The sequence below is a fragment of the Peromyscus californicus genome, unplaced genomic scaffold (genome assembly GCF_007827085.1).
Source record: "Peromyscus californicus insignis strain IS unplaced genomic scaffold, ASM782708v3 Scaffold_20__1_contigs__length_68692818, whole genome shotgun sequence".
NCBI classification, from domain to species: domain Eukaryota; kingdom Metazoa; phylum Chordata; class Mammalia; order Rodentia; family Cricetidae; genus Peromyscus; species Peromyscus californicus.
In genome coordinates this window covers 58,430,062-58,437,233 of record NW_026294503.1, presented here as the reverse complement: position 1 = coordinate 58,437,233, position 7,172 = coordinate 58,430,062, and the positions used below count along the sequence as shown (strand labels likewise).

Genomic DNA, 7,172 nt, shown 5'->3' with positions numbered 1-7,172 from the left:
ACTCACTACTCTAGACCATTCATCTCACTTGCAGTGACCTTTAGCAGCTCAAGTGATACACTAGAAGCAAAATCAGTTCACCCTTGGGGACTTATCTGCCTTTTCCCAAATATGACAGAGAAAGGCTACACAGTGCAGATGTGTGCCTAGCTGGCCACAAGACCCCCAGGAAGATGTTCATGCAAAGATGGTTGCACTACAGAGCTGTACAGATGGCCCCAAACCCCAGTGTTCTCTGCAATAATAGCATCTATTGCAATACTTCCTAAAAATGACAAAAATCACATGTGCTCATCTTAAAACAAGAGGGCCCTACCGCATCTTCTGGCCCTTGCTTAGGGACCTATCTCTGCCTCTAGACTGTGCAGGCTATAGAGGGATCATCCATGGCCATCATCATTAATATGTGGAGCAAAAAAATGCTTAGTTAGGAGTCAGGGTTGGGCCATCTGTCCTGTGTGCTACAGATGCTTAGCTGCAACCCAGAGCTCTCCCCACTCAGCTGATAGCCATGCCCCTCCCAAGACTGGACTCAAAACTCCAGATGCTGCTGGAGTCCTGGGGAAGACAAAACCACCCAACCAAGAATTGCCCATCTCAGCAGCTGGAGACCATACTCATGAGAGCACCACACTCCATCACCTCAGAGAAAGAAAGCAGATAGCACCCTGCAGGCATGTCAGTGTGTATGTGGAGTGGGGCGGGTAGCCAGAGTGCAACCTTGGAAAATTCTGCAGATAAAAAATTCAATAGACTAGTCCCCAATGAATGAGTTGGGCATCTTTAAAATGCATGTGTTTGTGTGCATCTATTTTTTGATTTAATCTTCTTAACAGATAAATTACAGAATTGGAAGAATGTAATTTTCCATTTCTGCTCATAAACCTGGTTTTGGTGTAAGGAGCCAGAGAACAGAAGGAGGGAGGTGTATATGGCTTCCTTTCCCATCGTGCTGAGCAACAACAGATAGCCTGGTTTTCTGAAAGTGTACAGACAAACATTTCTCGATGGAGCACTTATTGGGACTTAGGAAACTTTTAATTCTTCAAAGCTTCTGTCTTTATTACTTGAAAAAATCATATGGATAATATCATAAAATAAAATGACATATAGTCTGATATAAATATTGCTTTAGGTATATGCAATTTTCTTTTCCACTTTTCTCTCATTTTAATTTTTAAAGCCTGGATCAGTCAATTACACACTGATAGGATCAAGCCCCTCAATTCGTCTGTGATACAACACTTCATTACAGGACACTTTATCTCAGTGCAGGACCAGCATTAGTAGCATCACTTTAGCAGGGGACAGACTAGTGAATCACCAGAGCAGTCTTTGTATATTGCTAAAATAGAGACACAGTATTCTAAATGATTGGAAAGGACCAGAAGAAAGCATATTTGTATTAACAAATATACACCTATAGATCCTACAAGTCTGTCAAGTCTGTTTGTTGCTACTATAACAGAATTCCACAGACTGGGGGATTTATAAACAATACAAGTTACAAGAATCAAATCTCTGTAGGGCTACAAGTCCAAAGCATGGTACTGGCATTGATCAGGTTCTATATCACAACATGGCGGAACTCCTGATGAGAGAGTGAGAGGGAACGTGAACAAGAGGAAACACAAAGGGTCTTCTATCCAGAACAAAGCCCCACAATAACTTTAGTCCATTTACATAAGCCAAGCCTTCAGGACCTAAACAACCCCATTAGACCCCCATTTCCCAAGATCGTCACATTGAGGATTAAAACGCAGCTCAGGTTTGAGAGGGGCACAAACATTCAAACTATAGCATCGATTTAATCCTTACGACAACGCAAAGAGGTTGTGAGACTGATCTCATTTTTCTGGTAAGAAATTAAGGCAAAGTGGTAGGAAGAGTCAAGCTTGGAGGCCAGTGTTCAGTAAGAGACAGGAATGAAATCTGAGCCCTGGCTGCCTGAGACATGTTCAACTAATACACAAAGCTACCCGCTGAAGATCTTCAAAGCAAAGCTGTAGACAGGAGCCATTTGTTCCAAAGAGGTGTAAAGTCACAAACCTTTCGAAACGGTCATGTTGGATGAGGACTGGGTAGTCATTCAGCTGTGTGTATCTGGATGGAGAGAGGTTGCTGAGGAACTGAGAAGGAAGAGATGAGAGCATCCTCTTCATCTTCTGCATCACCGAACGAGCCAGGGCCAGACCTACTCAGTAGCTGTAACTGGAACATCGCTCTTCCACGAACCAGCGTCTTCCTGCTCCCGCCATGGAGGGCTGAGTGAGCACATCCCATCTGAAGAGAGATAGCAGACTGACCAAGAGGTTCCTTGTGCTGCCACAGAAGTACTACTGAGTTAGGGGCTCTGCCCCCACTCTGAGCCCGTTCTCTTCCCTCTAGACTCCCCAGTCTTCTGTACCTCTCTGGCCCTTTAGACGGGTATGTCCAAGGTTCCCTCCACAACCACCATCATTACCTAAACTTCTTGTGCAAAGCCAGTCTAAATTCCAGCCTGACTTCTCTCTGAGTCCCAGACCCACATTCCTACCTCCATGCAAAACAATTCATTCCTTTATCCAAAGCATGAGGGCCTTTATTTATGAATATCCTTTATTCCCCTCCCCGACAACTGAGCAATCTCCCTGTCAATAACAGAAGCTAACAGCACTGCCTGTCACCCACTTCTCCCTAGCATTTCCTGCTATGTCCTACGACTTTCTTAATGCCAATTCCAAATCAGCATTGAGACAGTGAAAAGGCCCAATTCGAAATGAGATCAGCTTTGAAGTACTCTCTAATCAAAATTTAATGGGAAATGCATGTATACACACTTAATATGCAACTTTATGTATATGTCATATGTGTGTGTTGAGTATATTTGCATGTTTACAGTGTATGTGTGTATACATATGGGGATGCCTTTGCACATATGTGCACAGGCATAATTAAGTGGAAGGTTGTGGGCCAATGTCTTCTACTTGGTTCTCCCACTATCTGTTGAGACTGGGTCTCTCATGGAACCCAAAGTCTACCAGTTGCCTAGACTGGTGGGTCACTGAACTTTGGGGATCCACCTGTTTCCAACCCCACTGCATGCCTAACAATAGAGCTATAGGTGTGCGCTAATACACCTGGCATTTACATGAGTGTGGAGTGACAGAGATTAGAACCCAGGTCCTCATTCTTTCTTTCTTTTCTTTTTTTTTTGGTTTTTTTTTTTTTTTTTTTTTTTTTTGGTTTTTTGAGACAGGGTTTCTCTGTGTAGCTTTGCACCTTTCCTGGAACTCACTTGGTAGCCCAGGCTGGCCTCAAACTCACAGAGATTCACCTGGCTCTGCCTCCCGAGTGCTGGGATTAAAGGCGTGCACCACCACCACCACCACCACCACCACCACCCGGCAAAGGGACTGGACTCTGCATGGGCTGGGAATCGAACCCTGGCCTCCCGAGTGGCAGGCGAGAATTCTACCACTGAACCACCCATGCCATGGCCCTCATTCTTATATAGCAGGCACTTTACCGACAGAGTCACCTCTCCAGCCCTTCTGTTCTTTTAATTTGTACATTGATTTTATGCTGAAATTACAATATTTTTACATAGTATTAAAATATTAAATAATTTCAAGTTTTTAATTTTAGGGTTTTTTTTCTTTAGTGGTGAAGATCAGGCCAGTGTTCCAACACCGAACTACGTATCTCCAAACTAATTTTAGATTTTTTTTTTTTAAGTGGCTGAACCAAAACATCCCAAAGACACCAACATCCCAATCCCCAGGAGGTGTGAAAATGCTGTATTATCAGGAAAAGAGTCGTTGCCTATAGGCCGGAGCCAAGGACACTGAGATAAGGGATCCAATGTTACAAGGATGCTGAGAAGGGAAATTTAACCGCAGAAGGTAACATTGTTAAGGTTGATGATGGAGAACGGGCCACAAAGGAAAGCATGTAAGTGGCTTCCACACTGGCATTGTCATGGAAACCGAGTGTCTCTGAAGAGTCTAGAGGGAAAACAGCTGAGCCAACATCTTGATTGTAGACTGTGATTTCCAAAACTGTAAGAGAATTCATTTGTGTTGCTCCAATCCAGGGTGGCACCTTGGATTGAAACAAGTGGCCTATTGCTACTTTTGTAGTCGCGATAGGCAATTCAGGCACGTGGCTGCTGGGAAATCTGAGTGATGAGAGACTCTCATTCGTCCCATGTTGCATTTCTAGAGCACAGTATGATGAGGAATCTTCTCCCTGTTGCTTAAACCCCATGTGATGCTCCCATTCCCCTGCTCCAGTGTTGTCAATGGCAACCAAGTGGATGGAATGAAGGCAAATCCCGTTTGCCCCTGATATCACTCCATAACGTCCCATTTCCAGGCTTTACAGTCTCATCAGCACCAAATCATCCTCCTAAGACAGCATCTCTCAACTCATCTGGTCTGCCTCCAGATTTTTCTTATTTTCCATTTTTTTTGCCTGTTTCCTTATGCATTCCCTCTACCTTAAATACATTTTATTTTTGTTCATTTTACTCATTTTAATTTCAAAATACTGTCCACCCATCAGAATCTGGAATACTTTCACAATACCCAAAATTGTTTTTAAATACCAGCACTTGCAGGTAGCATTCCATTACTCTCAAAAGTAGCTCACAAAGGTTGTTTGTACACTTATCACTGGTACTATAGCATCATCATATCCAGCCTAGACCAGACATGCTTCTGTCCTGGGCATTTCCAAAGACAGGGGCCTCCACATTTGCCCTAGCTCCATGAATTGTGTCCCAGCAAAGTCACATGTTGAAGCTTAACCTTCAGTGTGATCATATCTTGCTTGAGGTAGGGTCTTTACCACAAAGGGCTCTAACTCTGTAAGAGTTAAATGAGATCATAGGGTGGGGTCTATTTCTAATGTAAGTCCATGGCCTTATAAGCTCATACGGTTCTTTCTCTCTCTCTCTCTCTCTCTCTCTCTCTCTCTCTCTCTCTCTCTCTCTCTCTCTCTCTCTCTCTCTTCCTCCCTCCCTCCCTCCCTCTCTCTCTCTCCCTCCTACCTCCGTCCCTCCCTCTCTCCTTCTCTCTCTCCCTCTCTCCCTCTCTCTCACCTCTTTCGCCCTCTGCCATCATCTCCTTCCTACTTTCTCTGCTTCCCCCACCCCCATGTCCCTGTGTGAAAACATAAGGAAAAATAAACCATTTGCAACCTAGGCAGAAAGCCCTGCTGGAACCTTGGCTCTGTACTCAGCCTCTAGACTTATAAGAACAAGATCTAGGCAGAAAGCTGTGCTTTCAAAGAGCTTACATTTTACCCTGTCAACCCATCCTTCATAGCAGAACCAGGACCAGAAGGCAGCTTCCAGGCTCTTCCTCTAGTACTGCTTAGCACTCTACTTTGTACCATCGGTTGTTCTGTATTGAGATTTTTATATCTGTGGGAATAAAGCATTTTAACTAACACTGACTTCAAATCCATCATGTAAAGTGCACATACTAAGAGGAAGGGCAGATTAAACTGTTATTCGATCAACTCCAACATCATAGGGTCCTTGAGTATATTTGTAGGTTGTAACAGTTCTCTTTTCTTAATCCCTGCATGGCACTCACTGCCAACCATGAGAACTGTGGAATACTTTCCCACAAAGAAATGTGTTAAATTAGGCCAATTTTCTTACCTTATAAGAAATTAATATTAGCCCAATTCTCTTGGCCCGAAGTTTCTGTCTCCAAATGATTCATGTTGAAATTGGACAGAAAATGAGTTGATCTTTCCACAATCATCATCCCCCTGCTTCTCTAAGACCAGCCAGGTTCCAACAATTCAGTTCAATACTCTCACTGCTCAGAGTTAGGCCAGAGCCCTGTGGGGCTCTATTCCACCACACTACATCCACTTATACCACACTACAAATGGGGTGTCCAAACTCTCCACATATCTACCTGGCTGATTGAAAATCTAAGGGGTCTACAGACCTTCCACCAGGATCAAGAATTCACTAGAACGTCTCATGGAACCCAGACAACTCTTAAGTAACTATCATATTTATTATATTGAACATGTGTTACACAGCCAAATGGGAGACATATGAAGGGGAGTTGAGAGGGAGGAGGTTTCCTGCCCTCTCTGAACATACTGCCCACCGGCACCTTGATGTGGTCACCCACAAAGAAGCTCCCTATATCTGTATGGTCTGATGGAAGTCTCATGGCATAAGCCTGATTGATTGGATTGCTAGCTATTGGTACTTGAACTAAACATCAGTCCCCTTCTCGGATACCTGGAGTTCAGGAGGTGCGGCTGGATGTTCCAAGCTTCTAGTTGGAGCTAAGTCTTTCTAGTAATGCTCCTCTGTGGTGGTATTGTGTTCCCCAAAATATTGTGCACCCTAATAAACTTATCTGGGGTCAGAGACAGAACAGAACAGCCACTAGATACAAAGGCTAGAAAATGGTGGCACTCATTTCTTTAATCCTAGCATTCCAGAGACAGAAATCCCTCGATCTCTGTGAGTTCAAGGCCACATTGGAAACAGCCATGCATGGTGACTCACGCCTTTAATCCCAGGGAGTGATGATAGAAAGCAGAAAGGTATATAAGGCGTGAGGACCAGGAACTGGAAGCATTTGGCTGGTTAAGCTTTCAGGCTTTCGAGCAACAGTTCAGCTGAGACCCATTCTGGATGAGGACTCAGAGGCCTCCTCCAGTCTGAGGAAATAAGACCAGCTGAGAAGTTGGCCAGGTGAGGTTAGCTGTGGCTTGTTCTGTCTCTCTGATCTTCCAGCATACACCCCAATACCTGGCTCAGGTTTGATTTTATTAATAAGAACTTTTAAGATTCCTGCTACACTCCTCTGCCTCTAACATCATCCAGAGGCATGCCAAGAGTCACCAAATTACAGCAAAAGGTGTTCACATCATCTGATCATTCAGGAAATTCCATGGTCCTAGACACTCCCAGAACTAGAGAACAAAGTCCAAACATATAATCCCATTATGTCACATCAAGAAACCATCTTGTATTCATACAGCAATACACAGGACATACATTTTGGTCAATCTACATAATAACATGGAAAATTAGTAAAAAAAAAAAATCTTTTGTCACTGTTTTATAGATGAGGACATTCCTAAAGCTTGGATATGATAGAAGAAGAATTCAAATTCATACTCTCACAATACCCAAAGTTGTTTTTAAA

At 43.5% G+C, this 7,172-nt stretch overlaps 1 non-coding gene across 1 annotated transcript; it reads right to left on the bottom strand.

Annotated features, from left to right (window-relative positions):
- Positions 1–3,403: 3,403 nt before the first annotated feature.
- Positions 3,404–3,474, bottom strand: Trnag-gcc (transfer RNA glycine (anticodon GCC)). The gene has a single exon. It is a non-coding gene; the product is annotated as a tRNA-Gly (tRNA).
- Positions 3,475–7,172: the final 3,698 nt, after the last annotated feature.